Raw genomic sequence first — 17847 nt, 5'->3', positions numbered from 1 at the left:
AGGATTTTAGTCCAGGAAGTCTGACTTCAGAACTCTCCTATCTACCACATCACCATGATCACAATCCTTCACGTGTACACGGCCCTTTACAGTTCATTCCCCAAAGTTCACATCCATGATCCTGTGGGGTAGGTAGAGGGTAACATCCTCTTTACAGAAGACTAAATTGAGACACGAGGACCAGTGGGTGTCAGAGCTGGGATTCTTAACACCAGCCTGTAGATCCCAGATCCAGAGCTCACACCCGGCTTCATTGCACTGAATCCTGAGACAGGTCTTGTCAAGTCCAGCCAAGTCCCCAGTCTTCAAGGAGGCAGCTGACAGACCCAGTGCCCCACCTCATCCTGATCTCTTAATACCTGAGACACCTGGCCCAACTCCGCCCCCACCCCCACCTCAAGTCTTCGATTTTTCACCCAGCACTCTGCAGCCATGGGCTCCTGGAGAGGGTTTTCGCTTGCTTCAGCATTTAGCAAATTAGAGGCAGAGCTGTGAGAGAGGCCTCCCCCTGCCACAGTGACTGAAGAGTTTGCAGGAGGACAGACAGGGCTGGGGGGACAGAGGCTACAAGGGGGTGCCCACTCCAAAGAGCTCCCAACTGAGGATCTCTTTTGCAACATAGCAGAGGCCCCAAATGGAAGTGCAGAAAAGCAGGCAGTGACTTCAGTCAGCGTGGCCCGGATCCAGCAACCTGGGAGGGCAGGGCCCAGCGATCCAGGGCGGCAGCAAAGGCTGCCAGAGCCGGCAGCAGAATTGGACCGCAGTACAGGCTTCTGAATTCCCCTGCCCCTCACTGCCTATGCTAACAGCAGCAGCAGGGACATTGGGGTGACCCAGCCCCCCGAGACCTGCAGGAAAGCATATAGTGAGGAGACAGGGAATGAGGGGAAGTAGTGACAACCAGGATCCCCTCTGGGAAACAACTGGACCCACTGAAGCCCCTCTCCAAGGTACCCATATTTCAAAAGAGTTTCTCTAATAACACCCGAAATATTTTAATAATTCGTTCATTTCCAGTTTTAACTAGTCATAACCTCCAAAGTTCTCGGGCCAGCAGGGTGACCCCAACACACTGGTATCATTTCCGCCCCCAGGGCAAAGCTCAGTGTTTTAGGTGACTTGGGTGGCCTGATGGCAGCTTGTTGAAATATTAAATGCAGTTTGAAAACACTTCCTGGCCAGTCTGTGACTGAATCTGCCTCGTTCAGGGCTATTTCTCCAGGAAACTTGGCACAGTAAAGGGCCTCAGTAAATAATTGTGGAATGAATGAATGAATGAATGAATGAGATCTTCACATTCTCAGGGTCTGAAAACTCCAGAGGCTTTACTCCTGCCGACTGCCGATATGAGCTCTTACATTTAAGGGCACCCCAGTCCTTATCCAGGAATTATAGCAAAATCCATCAGGAGTCTGCGTCATGAACTCCCCTGTGGCCACAGAGAAGCACATGGACACACACACACACACACACACACACACACACAGAGCCAGGTGCACTTGTGCAGCTCGCGTGCGCACGCACACACGCCCCAGAAACAGCGCTGAGGGCTGTGAGAGCAATAGTGGCAGAGCTATTGTGCCCAATTAAAATCAGAGTATAAAAGGGAAGAGAATTTATCTGCAAAACCACAAAGCCACGGAGAGGTCACTGAAAAAGCCTCTAAGCTTGTTTACAAAAATATGCAATTATGTATTAACTGTTCTGTGATAATTGCACTGAGCACTGGTTTTTAATCTCCTTACGGTTAACTATTTAGAGTAAGAAAGGAAACTGGACAGGGAGAAAAGACAGCAGGATGCAGAGAACAAGATCATCAACTGCATTCTTATGTCTCTGCCCACTGCTGATGGTGTGATCCAGCCTCAGTTTCCTCCTCTGAGAAACGGGGCAAGGAATGCCCACGGCTCAGAAGATAATGAGGTCATCTAAGCAGCACAGTGCCAGGCATGAAGCTGCCCACAAATATTGGTGGTTCAGGTTCTAACAGGAGCAATCAACTTCCCTGCATGAACTGTCTGCCTCTGTGGTGCCTGATTAAGGCCCAGCTTTACGAGGCTCATGAGACCAGGTAACTCTTCTTTGGGCAAACTCTTGCCTCATCTATCCACCCAAGGCCCCCACTGGCCCAGGAAAAGAGTTTCCCAAAAGGTTCCAGGAGGACTCTGAGAAAGAGTCCCTTCAAAATAACAGCTTTAGCTAACTCCAGGTCTGGCAGTGTATCAGTTCTTTAAAAAGAAAAATAAACAACTTTGTCCCTGAGATGAAGTTACTTTATTTTCTTTATTCACATTTCCTGGCTACTCTCCTGGTTCTGCCTGTTTGGGAAACCCTTGGGAATTATAACCAACTCATTAGACCAGGAAGGAGCAAGGAATAAAGACTTTTTGAGTTTCTACTGTTTTCCAGGAATCATGATAGAGCACATTTAAAATCATAGAGTCTAAGTCTCAGTTTACTCATCTCTAAAGTGGGAAGAGTGAAAGTAACTTTCTCACAGAGTAGTTAGGAAGATTAAATGAGATCATGCATGTGAAGCCCTTAACACACAGTGCCTGACACTTAATAACCTCTTGACAAATGTTTGCTGTAATTATTATTCATAATTCTCACGACAACAAAAATAAGATGTCGGTATGAGCTCAGAAAGGTTAAGTAACTTGCCCAAAGACACACAGCTGGTAAGCAGCAAAGCTGGGATTCGAACCCAGGTAGCCAGAGTGCCACCACCCTATGTTGCTTCCACCTGATAAGTACCCAATCACTGGTTTCCCATTACCCTCCAGAGATCTGAGTCCAGACCAGAGGTCTTGGGATTTTTCCATGGTGGATGACCAAGAGCACACGAATACATATACAAGGTGATCAGAACCAGGGGGATTCTAGGGACCATGTTTACAAATGGGGAAATGAGGCCCCAGGAAAAGCAGAGACTTTCCAAAGCCAAGTGGTAAATCTCAGTCTCCTTTCTTTCAAATGCTCTCACCTCCAAACCACATGAAAGAGATCACCGTGGTTCCCTTGTGGTTTGGCAGAGCTTGGGTCACAAGCTTCCACACACTAGCTGAGTGGTCTTGAGTGGCTTACTTATCCTCTCTGTGCCTCTGTTTCTCCATCTGTGGAATGGGGATGAAACAGAATTTACCAGATTCTTGTGAGAAATAACAATCTACATAAAAGTGCCAGCAACATGCTGGGGGCTCCATTAAGTTTAATTGAATCTGGTTTAGGTTTGGGGGGATTACTTTTGTTTTACTTCCTTATCAGGAGACAGAAACCTACTCCTTACTGGATAACCATCTCAACATGACTGATTTTTGCCTTAAAATAGGTACCTTCCCTTGGGAGAGGGTTCATGAGCATTTGAGAGAGTGGCCTGAAGCTGCGACTTACCCCCTCTTGGCCTGCCTTTTCCAGCCTTCCCTCTTTTTTCCTCTTTCCCATCTTACCACCCCATTTTTCTCACAAGCAAAAGACCTTTTCTCTCCAGGCCCACGGCACGAACCCTGCACTTCCGAAGGAAGCAAGCGCTGAATAGATTTAGCAGTTTCGGATAAATGTCACGTTTATTTTGGTGCCAATGGAGTCACTGCATTTTAATGAAGACCCCACCCTACCCCCGCCCCTGACCCAGATGTTGGTGCTGGTGGGAGCACCACACATTCTGCTGCCACCTTGCAAATGAGGTTTCGATAAGCAGAAGCTGGAAGGTGATGCCGGGTTTGGCCTGCCAGCTCTCCCCTGGCTGAGGGATGCTGCTTCTGGGGGCTAGCTTTGCCAGCCAGGACCTCTAAAGCCTCTTTTCCAACCTCAGTTTCCTCATCTGAAGCGGTCACATGCCATGGAGATACTGTGTCACATGCCAGCGCTCCCACTGGAGCCTGGGCGTCATGGAGATACTCAGTGCCTGTTTTCTGATTCTAACTAACTCCTAAGATCCAGGCCCAGAGAGCAGGCCAGGCTGTGGGAACTGGTGGCTGCGTGGGATGAGCTGAAGGGGACAGCTGAGCTGGCAATTCCCCCCCAAAGAGTGAGAGCCAGATTGGGCCCCTTGTCACTAAGGTCCCACCCAGGAGGGGATCCTGGCCTGGGAGGGAGGAGGGTTCTGGGAAGGGCAGGGCCAGAAGCACAAACTTTTCTTTCATCTCAGCCTGAAGTGACTGGGGGAAATGACAAAGGACCAGCAGACCTGGCTCCCGTCATACCCCCCAACCCTCCCACCCGCCCCTATCGCAGCGGACTTCAAATGCCTCTGGGCTGGAAACCTCCCGAGGTGATGGATTGGCGTTAGGTGACAGCCCCTTGAGAATCGCTCCCACACACACTATAAAATCAAACCCACCCTTTCTCTGCGTTTTGCTGAGCCTAGGTATTCTCCAGGTTCCTATTGTCTATGGGTTTTATGCTCCGAAAGCTTGTTTTGTCATAACCATGAACCAAAGCCTGCATGCAAACACTGTATGGTTGGAGGAAGAGGGAGGAAGTATGAGAGGACAGGAGACATCGGAGGGACACACTGGGGAATGATGCCTCACGTCTCCATGGGAACCCAGGTGTCCTGGTTGGAGTCACCCAGAAGCAGACCCTGAGACAAGGATTCAACAGCAAGTAGTGCATTTAGAAGGTGATCCAGGAAGCTCCATCAGGGAAGGAGCAGCGAGACAAAAAGGGGAGGGAAAGCAGCAAGGGAGCATAGTTGACCACGCTGCGGGAACCCTGGGGCCAGTGCAGAACAAGCATTTCTAAGTTATTCCACCTAAGGAACAAGGCAGCCGGGTACTGACACCCCAGCTCCCATCCATCACTGGCTGCGGGTCTCCCCTAGGGCATTAACTCCACGCACTTCTGACCCTCCCTCAGGCAATCAGTAAAACGGCCTCAAGAGACGGCCAAGACCCGTTATTATGTTCATCTTAGAAGTAAGGTCACTGAGGCTCGGAGAGACAGAGAGCTTGGTCTACTGTAATACAGCTAGGCAGCTGCTTTACAGTGAAAATCATTTCTCTTCTAAGACCTAACTTGAACGGACCTTCTCCCTAAAACTCTCCATTGCTCATCCCACCCCAGTAGAATCACTGTTCCCATAGTATCTTGTCTACACTGTCAGTTAGGACATTTGTTACATTGTGATGACCCTTTACCTGTCTGTTCTGATACACTGAGAGCCATATGGAAAGTGCCCAGCATGTTGCAGGAATTTAGCAAATGCTTGTTCCCTCTCCTCAGATCACCAAAAGCTAGCACTGTGCGTGAGACACATACATGCTTTACTGAATTGCACTGAACAACAAAGAAACTCTAGACACAAAATTGTCCTCAGTCTTCCTACCAGAGGAAGAAAGAGTTAGTGTAGATGCCAATGCACGAGGAGGAAAGAGGCAGTCAATCAATGGAGAGAAACCATTCCAGGTAGAGGGGACCAGTTGTGCAAAGGCAGAAAGGCAGGCATTGAGAGACCCCCAAGTGGAGAGAGGTGAGAGATGAAGCTGGAGAGGTGAGCAGGGGCCAGACCACGCAGATTTCCAGGCTGAGGAATGGCGCTGCCATAAGCACACGCAGAAGGACTTTTCCAAAAGCTTCAATAGGCCCAGAGGAGCCGTTAGGACTTGGGTGGGAGAGGATGCTTCTGGCCAGAACAAAGTTACCAAAGCGCGGAAGAAGAGACATGGTGCTGAAATCCTGAGCAGATGACAAGACCAAAGTCAAAAGCTTCTGTGATCACTGACCACTACGGGGGCCCTGGGGCACACAAACCTCCCAGAGGGCCACATTATAGGAGGAGACGGACGAATTAGAACCATTTCATGGTCATCCAATGCTCCCTAAAGGAATGAAGGACCAAAGAAACAGAATCTCTTAAATGAGAAAATCAGCACTCAGTAGCATCCAGGGGCGGACTGTAAATCACTGAAAATCACTGAAAATGAGGGCAAAGGGCCCAAAGCAGCTTTGTTCCCAAATTCTATACCTATAAATGGCAAAATCAAATCAGGAGTATAGGAAGAGACCAATTTTTGAAAAAGGAATACATTCACTTTATTTTTCTGACAATTAAGTGATGCATATTCATTCGTAGAAGATTTGGAATATCAAAAAAACACATCAAAGAAAATAAGTCACATGTAATTCCACCAGCAGATTTTCTTCTATTCTTTTTCTAAGCACGATATATAAAACATATCAATTTTCCCTAAAATTAAAATTACGACACAGAAACGGTTTTATTTTCTTTTGTCATTTACCACTATGTCACATTTTATCCATGTCATTATTAATGTATATTAATTTAATAGTTGCACAGTTTCCATTACATGGGCACCATATTTGATTTGTTCAATCCCCTATTGCTGGACATGTATATTATTTCCAGTTTTTCACTATTATCCATAACTGTGCAGTGAACATTTTTCTACAAATAACTACTCCTTAGGATAAGTTTCTGAAAGCAAGATTACTGGGTCAAAGGGAGTGAGAATTTCTAGGGCTTATGACCATACTTCAAAATTGCCCTTTCAGAAGACTACCGCCATCATGAAGCAGACAGCCTAGGCCTGTGCTATTCAACATGGTGGCCACTGGCCATATGTGACTACTAACATTTAATTAAAATTAAACCCAACACAAAATGCAGTTCCTCAGTCTCACTAGCCACATCTCAAGCGTTCCATAACCACATGTGTTAGTGGTGGGCGGCCATATTGCACAGCACAGATACAGGACATTTCCACCATTGCAGCAAGTTCTGTTGGACGGTGCTGCTCTAGACTATAGAGAGGATGAAAGACCCTTCATGAGATTAGTAAGTCAAATAAATGTTAGCGGGTAATACAAGCCAGAGCAAAAGATAAAGCAGAGTAAAGGGGGATAGGGAATTCCAGGGTGGGGAGGGTTTGCCATTTGGATAAGATAGTCAGGGAAGGCATCTCTGATGAAGTGACGTTTTCACTGTGACCCACAGGAGAAAAAGAAAATCATGTACGTAGATCATCTGAGAGAAGATGCGTCCAGGCAAAGGAAACCGGAAGTGCAAAGGCCCTGAGGTAAGAGTGTTCCTGCTGTGTTCAAGAAAGAGCAAGGAGACTAGTATGGCTGGAGTAGAGTAAGAAGGTTAGAAAGCGATAGAAGATGAGATCACAGAGATGACTCTGCAAGATCACGTCGGGCCTTATAAAGTCATCACAAGGACTTTGGCTTTTACTCTGAGTGAGCTGGGGAACGTAACAGGGGTTTGAATAGAGGGAAGAAAGTATCTGTCTGACATGTAAAAAGCACTTTGTCTGCTAACTTGAGGACAGATAGGGAGGTATGGAGGATAAGCGTGCAGAAGTAGGAGGCCAGTGAGGAGAGAGATGCAATAATCTGGAGGAAAGGTGATGGTGGCTGGAGCCCAGGTGATGGAGGTAGTGAAAAGTGGTTGCAGAGTGCACACAACTTGAAGCTGGAGCCCACAGGATTTGCAGGTACAGTTGCAAACTATTCTAAATGCTACAAAGAAAAAGCACAGGGATTTTGTGTGTCACGGGTAGATCTGGAGAGGCAGCCTCTCCAAAAAAGTGAACTTGGAACCAAAATTGGAGATCTGAGTAGGAGTTCATTTGGGGAAGATTTCACAAATTCCTTGTCCAGTCATCTGCAACCTCCCGACAACAAGATGAGGGAAGGGAAGTGAGTGGGGGCTGTTTCCTCCTGGGGAAAGGAGAAACTTTGTGGCAAAGAGCTGGAAACAGCCCAAAGAGCCATGTTTTGTTAAGTATGTATCTGCAACCCAAACAGCTTGGCTGTTATGGGCCTGTTTGTCATAGATCAGTTAGTGGGGAGATTGCTTCAGCTGAAATGGAGATTTAGACGATGCCACCGCGGATAGTGGGGCCCAAACACTGCCAGGAGGTCATCAGGACTCACTGACTGCAGCGCCGGCTGACATTTGGAGTTACTACTCACGGCTTGTCTCTGCAATTGGATCGTTGCATAACCTTAATACGATCAGTCTTGCTGGATGTGAATTGTGCAGCTGTAACCACAAAATAAGGTGGCATTTCTGTTTTCTTGTTGAACGCGGACATTAGATATGCGCAAGTCATAATTTTATAACGGTTGCTTTTGGCAAGAAAGAGCTTTGTCAGTTAGAAGATGCAGTTGAGAAAAAAACGTGTGTGTGTGCGTGCGTGCGTGTGTGTGTGTGTGTGTGTGTGTGTGTACAAGTGCTTCAAGAGACAGTCATCATGTCAGGCTTTGCCTTGGGAAATATTGCTTTGCGGGTTTCGCTTCTCCTTTTTCCTTTGTACACATCAATTTTGAGGCCAGGAAGTTGGGAAATTCAGAGCCCCTCTGGAGCCCTCCTGGGACAACACAGCTTTGCTCTGACATATTGAGAGTCCTAAGGAATCAGCTAGATATTCATCAGCAATTGCACATCACACCCCGTTCATCAAGCCTCATTGTTCGGTGGGGACGTGAGCTACGACTTAGGCTCTTCCGATTGGAGATTCTTGCAGAAATCGTAGCCCACCCTCCAAGGCCTGTCTCGAGGAACGACAGGGACACAGCCCTCAAATGCCCTCTCCACCTCACTGGCTCGGTGTGCCCTAAAGGAGCTGTAACAAATGGGGAGACCAATGCTGAGGATATGGTCCAATTAATAGAAACAGAGCCACTTTAAAATGGAGCGGGAGCTACCATCCCAGAGAACTGCCTTGCACGTCTTATGTCTCAAACCTCTGGAAGGTTAAAACAGGGCAAAATACCCTTCGGACTGGGCCTAGGGCAACACTGTGCCCCAAAGAGCTGTTTGCAAAGATAACAAGAAAGCAGATATTATGACTACTGGATTGATGACTACCGACTGAAGATTAAAAACATTGTTTAGAATTGGCGTCACTATGTTATGTTACCTGCACCAATGGAAATACCTTCCTTCTACTGATGTAATTGTTCCCCTTCCCTTTCCCATAAATACCCACTGCCTTTGTCTCCTAATCAGTACACTGTTTGGGCTTCTGCCTAAATAACTATTATCATTGATCTTAAGCAATGCTTGTTACCTCTCACTTTGAAAGGTCTTTTTATTTTTAAGTTAACATATTTAAACTAAAGCAGTTTGACAGGACGTCAGGAGATGAAACCTGGTGGCCAATTAAGTCAATGCCTGAGATTGTGTGTGTGTGTGTGTGTGTGTGTGTGTGTGTGTGTGTGTGTGTGTGTGAAGGGGGTGGGGGAGGGAGGGAGAGAGAGAGAGAGAGAGAGAGAGAGAGAGAGAGAGAGAGGCTGAGACTGCACACCATCTGACCTGTGATTTCATGGCTGAAACTACCAACAAAGCCAGGTGTCACAGGCTGAGTTCCCGGGAGGCAGACAGAGTTGGACATGAGCGTTCAGGAGGTTTATTAGGAAGTGCTCTTGGCACCAATGTCCATGGGGAACAGAAGGTAACAAGAGTGGGCAGAGAGAGCAATGGGATGCAATGCACCTTATTTTGGGGCCTCAGCTGCCCCCAAGGCAGTTCTGATGCTAGGACAACCCTTCAGAGCTATTCGGAGTTGCGGTAAAGAAGCTGTGCCTTTATACCCTGCACTGACCAGTCACTGGAGGTGGGCTGCCCGGGGAAGGGGTATGACCTTAAACGATGTGGCTCCTTCAGCCAAGGTAATTCCTGAAGAGGGTTGACAGCTGAGAACTGTCAGCAGACCACTTCCCCAGCAGTGGGGGAATCGGTCCTTCCATCCTGAACAGAATGGCAGAGCATTGCCAACACCAACCAAGTGAAGCATTTAAGAGTAATGAGAACGAAAACTGGGTGGAAGCCACAGACTGTCCTGAGGTGAGAAAGAATCAGCTGTGGGCCACGAGGCAGGTGTGAAAGATGGGTGGACCAATGAGCTGCTGGTTTTCAAGACAGAAGCAGGCTCAGCTTGGGTCGCTCAATTTCAAGCCCCAGTCCCCCCAAAACAACCATCTGTCTTGGATCTTTGCCAAATGGCCAAAACCTGGGTGACAGCAAAAGTCTAGAAGGCAGGCGCCTGAGCAGGAGGAACCCTACAAAACCAGCATGCTCTCCTGATGGCTCACACTGTGTTTCCCCGAAAATAAGACCTAGCTGGTCCATCAGCTCCAATGTGTCTTTTGCAGCAAAACTTAATATAAGACCTGGCCTTATTTTACTATAAGACCCGGTCCTATATAATATAGTATAGTATAGTATAATATAGTATAGTATAGTATAGTATAATATAATATAATATAATATACTATACTATACTATAATAAATATATAATATAATATAATATAATATAATAAATATAATATAATAAATATAATATAATTAATATAATATAATTAATATAATATAATATAATATAATATAATATAATATAATATAATATAATATAATATAATATAATATAATATAATATAATATAATATAATATAATATAATATAATATATGTGGGGACAGAGCCAGGAGTGCAGTTTCCAGGCTCTCGGCCTCACATAGAAAGGTGCTGGCTCAGGTAGTAAATGGCCATCAACTGTGATTGGATGGCCATCAGCTGTGGCTAGTTGGCCGTCAGCTGTAACCAGTGAGCCATGGGCCACTAATATAACTGCTGTGGCTACACTAGCAGGAAATGGGGGCTGGCAAGAAGATGGTGGCTGAGCCTGCAAGCCATGCAGTGAGGGTTGCGAACAGTGTGGCTCCTGCTTCCTGTGTCTCCAACCCAGCCGCCAGCGAGAATATAGTGGTATGACTCCCCTACCTATGGCTCCGTGGGTGTTCCTTTTTGGCCTCACCATGTCCTGTGTTCTTATGTGGGGAGCGGGAGCTGAGACCCTGCAGGCCGCCCCGCACGACAAATGGTGCAGCGAGCAGGGTCTCCCGCACGACAATATAACATAATACCGGGTCTCATATTAATTTTTGCTCCAAAAGACGCATTAGAGCTGATTATCTGACTAGGTCTTATTTTCGGGGAAACACGGTGTTTGCACCCAGTGTGTGCAGAGCTCCGTGCTAAACCCTGTAAGTGTAATGTCGTCCAGGCAGGCTGAGGAGCTAGAAACCTCAACTAGGGCCACTTCAGTCAGAGGCATGGATGGGCGCCCCCACAATCAGGGAGCCCGCAAGCTCCCCTGCAGCCCACACCTCTCTCCTGAGTTCCAGACCCACAGGTTCATTTCCCTCATGGACACCTCTGCTTGGACGTCCACAGGACACGCAAACCCACATATTCCAATGGCCTCATCTTCCACCCCCCAACCTGGGTGTCCTGTTCCATGTTTCAGTAAATGGCACAGCACTCATCCACTCAGACAGGACAGGACACAGACTCCTGGCCCCCCGTCGCACCCCCACGTCCAACAGATGCTGTGGGTTCTACCTCCTTCCTAAGTCTAGAGTCCATCCACCTCTCTCCATGCCCATTACTTCACCTTACTTTAAGCCCCCTCCCCCCCTTATCTCCAGGAGGCAATTCTCCTAGTTAAGTCTTCATGCTTCCAGACTTTCTGCCCCCTCCAATACCTTCTTTGTACATACAGGGGATCTTTCTAAAACGTGAATCTGATCATAACTCTTCTACTTTAAACCCTTCTACATAACCCCTCCCTTGTCACCAGGATAAAGTCTGCATGCCTCCCCACAGACAATACTTCCTGGTCTCTTACGGCTCCTATATTTCTCTGAAGCCTCAGCTCTAGATTCTCTCTCTCTTTCTCACCTCCCCCTCCCTCCGCTCCCCTTACACATGCATTTACACTCTCCACTTGTGCTGTCCAATGCAGTAGCCATTAGCCACAGGTAGCTATTGGGCACTTTGGCATGTCCCTAACCCAAAGTGAGATGTGCGATATGTGTAAAATATACACCAGATTTTGAACACTTAGCATGAAAAAGGAGAAACATAAAATATCTCACTGATAAGTTTGTATTGATTACATGTTCAGATGATAATGTTTTGGTTAATTAACATTAATACTTGGTTAATTAATTAGCTTCACCTGTTTCTTTCCACGTTTTAAATGTGGCTACTAGAAATTTTTAAATTCCTCATGCGATCTGCATTCTGTTTCATTAGACAGAGTTGCTCTGGCCCCTTGAGATGTAAAGATACCCTCCCATCGCCCCAACGCCCAGGAGTTTTCTTAGCTCAGGGAACATGCCGTATCTCGAATTTCAACCGACTTAAGTAAAGAAAATGACCATTTCAGAGTTTAGCCTCTGTTTTCAAGAGGTAGTTAAGAGGCAGCCACGAGTGGGGCCTTCATTTTTCAGGTATTGGTAATGAGCCGACTACACACAGAAGAACCAAGAGTTCTGCGGCGTTCTGCAAAAAAATGCCAAGGACTGTCCCCACTGTGAGCTGGGAGGCTGTGCAAAGTGTTCCACGATAAGGAAAAACCTAGCCAGTGCTGTCTCTGAGAACTGCTTGTTCAGGTAGATGAGTGTCAGGTGGGTATGGGTGCAGATTGCATTAGGGGAACGGGGAACAACCCTCCCAGATCGGAGGGATGGGGATGCCTGAACTTGGGGAGTAGCAGATCCGGGGCTGCAGCGAGGATTAAAGCGAATGGCTCTTCCTTCAAGAGAGAAGGAAGAACAGAAGGGAGCAAGGCTCAGAAACCCCTTCTGAGTTCCTTTCATTGTTGGCATTCCTCCCGGGACCTTCTGAACAGTCATACCTTACAGAGTTTTGAATATTTTCTCCTGCACTGTCATTTCCATCAGGTCCCATCGACTCTGCAATAATGTCTGTCACACTCTAATAGCCTCCCGTGGTGGGAATGGGGAGGTGGAGGCAGGAAAGGGAAGTATGGTCTACCTGTCACGATCATCTGAGGAGCAGCCTCCCACACTGATGGGGCCAGACCTCCGAGGACTCGGGGGGATGCGCAGGTGGCACTGGGAGCAGCTGGGGGGGGGGGCACTGGGCAGGGAGCTGCAAACTGATGGGGGGTTCAGGAGCAGCCGCGAGAAAAACCCCTTCTCTCTATCCACCCCAGAGGAAGATGATCCTGGAAGGGAGACTTGCTCTTACCCCATCCTGCTTCCCCTTCTTCCTGAGCTGTGCTTCTCTCCCGGCCACTTCACTTGTTTTCAGGACTGAGTTCAGGCACCATCTCCTCCAGGAAGTCTTCACAGATGCCCTCAGTCTGGGCGAGGTGTCCTTCCTCAATCTTCCTGTAACACCCATTCCTGACTCCACTGCCGCTGTCTGTTTTGCTTGACTCAATTCCTCAACAGTTGGCACCTTGAGGGCAGGAAGCTGATATGATGTGTCTTTGTCATCCCAGAGCCCGGCTCAGGCTCTAACACACAGTAAGTGCTCGGTGAACATTTGCTGAATAAATGAGTAGAACTGGACAGATCTTGGATCCAAGAGGAATGGCCTACACTCATCCACTCTTCAAACCCCATTTGACGATCAACTCACTTCTGGCTCCAAGAAACTTCTGATTTGCAGCTTGACCATCTTCAGTTTCAAGAAATCACCCTCGTTCTCTCTGAAGCTCTAGGGCAGGAGAGGATGACGGGCGTATGTGTGAAGGCCCTCTGATGAGAGAGTTTTTCCTAATTCTCCCATCATTTAAACAAACGGGGACCCTGATTGATAGAGGAGCCATTTTTACAAAGACTAGGAAAAATGGCTTTTAATATCAGTTTTTAAGAAAGAAAGTATGGCCCCTATAAACTGTTAAACTTCACTTTATTGACCATAAATCTGTATTTTGCTCAATGCAAAAGTTTTTCATCTTGTACAGAAAAGTGCTGAAACAGCGACAACTGCCGAAAACAAGAAGTTTTCTCTTACGGACAATTTATATGAAAAAGTTATTGAATTTCTGGTTATGGAGACCAGGCCAGGCATCTTGCAGCTCCCCCGCCCCCACCCCCCAGGGCCAGGCCAGCAGGTGCCAGATGCGACCCATTGCTGATCAAAGTCAAGAGAAAATTAACCAATTGTAAGTCTATTAAGTTGTGGGCACCAGGGATTTCAAAGCCGGGACCAAAGATGTGTTTCTCTCTGAGGACATTAAAGCGATGCTCTCTTTGCTGAAAGCGCAGCTAGCCTTTCTGCCAAAGAAAGGGAGGAAAGAGCTGGCTGTGGGGAGCGTCGACTGGCGACTCGGTGCTTTTGCAATGCCTGTCGCCTGTCATCCTTGGAATGATGACAGGAGGCAGGCTTGATCAGCCACATTTTACAAACAAGCAACAGGAAAATTAGAGAGGTGAAGTAACTTATTCAAAGCTCCACGGCGTGAAAGATGCGAATTAATTTCTGGGCGCCTCAGTTTCCCCATCGGTAAAATGCATCTGAAAGTGCTAGCCCAGGACGGGCACAGAGTTGGTGCTCAGGAAAGGTTCGCTTCCTTCCTGAAGCCAGGGATATGAAGCGAAGTCTGGCTGACTCTAAGAGCCATACTTTCCTCCCCTGCAGAAATTGTCATCGAATATATGGTGATGGAAGGAGAACTGACTCTGGGTGATGAACACACAATGGGATTTATAGATGATGTAATACAGAATTGTACACCTGAAATCTATGTAATTTTACTAACAATTGTCACCTCAATAAATTTAATTAAAAAAATAAAAAATAATAAATTGTCTCCTTATCTGTCTCCCTGAAACCAGTTTCCTTAAGAAAATTGGTAAGTGGACCTCCTGTGTATACAGGGGGCAAAGAAATAATGCTCTGCACAAATTAAGTCAACACCATAAAAAGTAAGCCTTTTGACAAGATGCTGACAGGATCCTTCAAAATATCTCCTCTCACTGCTTCCAGCGCCGGGAATTTTACCATTAGAGCTACACATTCCTGAATTAAGTCATTATCCCATGTCAGAATGAAAACACTCCTGGTTGAGTTAACATACGTTTTTTCATCCATAATATCAGAACTGGAAAGGGTCCCCATTATTATCTAGTCCAAGAAGAGCATACATCTAATGAACTAAGTCCTACTGAATGGCTGTCCCTGCCTGGAGGGCTGTGTTGAGAAAGATTCTGAATCTAGGGTCAGGGGCCAAGAGTGTAGGATTCTGTTAGTAAGGTCTGCTTTAGGCAGGAAAGCAACTTTAGGCAGGAAAGCAATTTGAAAGCTTCTTCAGTGGTCTCCTAAAATTCAATCTCCCCTTTCCCCTTACCCTTCAAATTACCTCATTAATAAAGCTGCCAAAGTGATCTTTCTAACACAGAGATATGATCACATTAATCCCCCAATTCAATACCCTTTAATATTCCAGTCGCACAAAACGCAAAACCCTTTGTGAGCCACTCCTGCTTCTCTCTCTAGCTTCACCTCCTATCACTTTCTTCACATGTTAAACCCCAGCAGTACTGAACTACTTTTATTTCACCAAAACACTCCATGTTTTCTCATATCACCACACATTTTCACTCCAAATTACATAGAACACTTCTCTCAACCTGCCCAAATGGCAAACTCCTATTCATCCCTCAAAACCTAACTCATGAATGAATCCTGTGAAACCTTCCTTGACTCTCCTAGTAGCCTTAAGTGCTCTTTCTCCCATGCTCCCCCTGCACCTTTTACATTCCTCCATTAAGCCCCCATTGCACTGCTGTGAGCCTCTGAAAAGCAGGAACACAATATCTGATTTTCCTCTGTACCCTGAGCATACCGCTTAGATCCTAGCACAATGGCAGACAATAAATATTTAAGTGTGTGAATGAATGAGTGAATGAATGCTTTTCTTTCTCCCGTGCATACGTTTGTTTATCACACTCTGAAACCAGATTGGCCGTTAAAATATACATCTTTCTGCTGCCAATCACTTATTGAGGGACTGCTAGATGCAAGGAGTAGTGGAAGCAAACACAGTCTCCGCCCTCGTGGAGCTTGTAGTCTGGGGGGAAAGGTAGCTACTATAAGACAGACAGACAAAAACATATGTGATTATAAGTTGAGAAAGACGTGGTGAGGAGGAACACAGCGTTGTGATGGCAGGAACTTAGCTGAAGTATTGGAGAAGATAACAGGATCAGACCTGCAGGATGAGAAAGGGCCAGATGTGAAAACTACAGGAAAACAATGGGAAGCACTCAAAATCCTAGGCACACAGAAAAGATGTGCCAAGTTGTCATGGCAGTGAAGAGCTCAGTGTGTCTGGCTCTGAAAAGTAACCACAGAGGCGAGAATGGAACGCAGGAAGAGAAGAGGAACTTGGGATAAGGCTGGGGAGAGAAGCAGAGGCCCAATCATGCAGAGCCTTGTCAATGGAAGAAGTTTGCATTTGGGGCTGAGGGCGACGGGGAGCCATAGGAGGGATGTGAGCAACAGAGTGACAAGATCGGATTTACTTTCGAAAGAGGTGATTCTGGCTTCTGCGTAGTGAACGGCTCATTGGGAAACCACTGCAGTCATCAAGGCAAGAGATGAAGTTGGCTTTGCCATGGACGGTGGAAAGCACTTGATGGATCTGGACCACATTTTGGAGGGAAAGGCAACAGGACGTGATATAAGCTCCATACCCATCTGGCTCCCATCCAAACTGGCTCATCACAAAAGCCCTAAACACAAGCCTTCCTCATATGACACTACTCTTCAGTTGCTCCTCTGGTCTTCTGACTTCAGTTGAGAAACTTTGCTCCATTCCAGGAATAGGGAAGTGGGCTGGAAGCCTCCAACACGGGGAGGAAAGTCACCTGTTGGCTGGAATCCCTGCCCAACGTGAGCCTCTTGAATCACCAAGGCAGAGCTGGCACAATGACAGAGCAAGTCCAAACAGCAACTGTCGTATCCAAAGTAGAAAATGTCCCCCTTTCTAATCATGCTTTGCTAAGAGTTGAACTCAAATGCTAAACATGGTGGTCTTGGGAAGCGTGGGTTTTAAATTCTTTAAGAGGATGCAGAAAAAATTTTACAGGGCAAAAGAAATTGACCACATTTGGGTAGGTCGGCTCCTTTTTTGAGGTGTTAGGGAGAAAACAAGACGAAGAAATATCTTTAGGTCTAGTTTTTAAGTTGGATGTGAGTCCATAGGTGTTTGTTTTATCACTATGTTTTATAACTTGAATGTAACATACACGTATGCAGAGGGTGCCAAAAAATGTATACACAATTTAAGAGTCTATTGAAGCCAACCAGCCAAGATCATGAGGAAAAGATGAGTTAAGACGCTGTAACTACCATAAAGGAGATGGAGATGGCGGGTGCTCATTTCTAGGAGAAAGGAAAGTAGGAAAGCAGAGGATCATGACTTTGGGATAAAGTCCTTCAGGGAAAATAGAAACCCACACTTCTGAACGAGATCAGGAATTATAAAAATCTGACCAGAAGGCACAGTGCATTGTGGAAAGAAGCTGGCTAAAGAGATAAGAGAGAGCAACGAAAATGTAAGGGTGCTCTGTCATTAGCCCAGGAATACCAATGCGTGGTAAACCTACTGTCACTTCTTTCTCCCGCACTCATGACAGACAGCACTAATCAACTACAGCTCTCAGATCATGGAGCCCAGAGGTGGCCTTCAACCATCTCCACACAGCATCAGCGGGAGCCTCTACTAATCAACCATGGGTGGCTCCTAAGTTGAAACCAATTTTCCTTGCCAGTTTTAGACAACTTATATGCCATTGTTGAGGCAGTTTTGATGGTATGGTGGAGGGAAAAGACATGCAAATATAAATCTCTAGGTAATGAAGCCTATATATGTAGATTCTCCAATACTTAATAAGCAGACATAACATTTACACATGTGTACTTAAATATTTACTTGTACATATATAATACTTTTATAACTAAAAGCTTGTTGGGATCACGTGAGGTAAAGGTGGGAGAATCCTGAAAAACAACGCTCTGTACTTTAGACGACACCACCATCAGCCCTCTGT

The 17847-nt window shown here is 46.4% G+C and overlaps 1 long non-coding RNA gene across 1 annotated transcript in view; it reads left to right on the top strand.

Annotated features, from left to right (window-relative positions):
* LOC109456658 (uncharacterized) overlaps positions 1 to 17847 on the top strand; it is a 70084-nt gene that overhangs the window by 48225 nt on the left and 4012 nt on the right. The window contains exon 3 of the long non-coding RNA XR_012491478.2: positions 6959 to 7040. This is a non-coding gene — a long non-coding RNA (uncharacterized LOC109456658). The remainder of the gene's footprint in view (positions 1 to 6958; positions 7041 to 17847) is intronic.

The sequence above is a fragment of the Rhinolophus sinicus genome, chromosome 13, assembly GCF_057876585.1.
Source record: "Rhinolophus sinicus isolate RSI-liver-muscle chromosome 13, RSI-T2T, whole genome shotgun sequence".
NCBI classification, from domain to species: Eukaryota; Metazoa; Chordata; class Mammalia; order Chiroptera; family Rhinolophidae; genus Rhinolophus; species Rhinolophus sinicus.
Note: the sequence above shows the minus strand (reverse complement) of the source record. Positions and strands in the feature narration are given on the sequence as shown.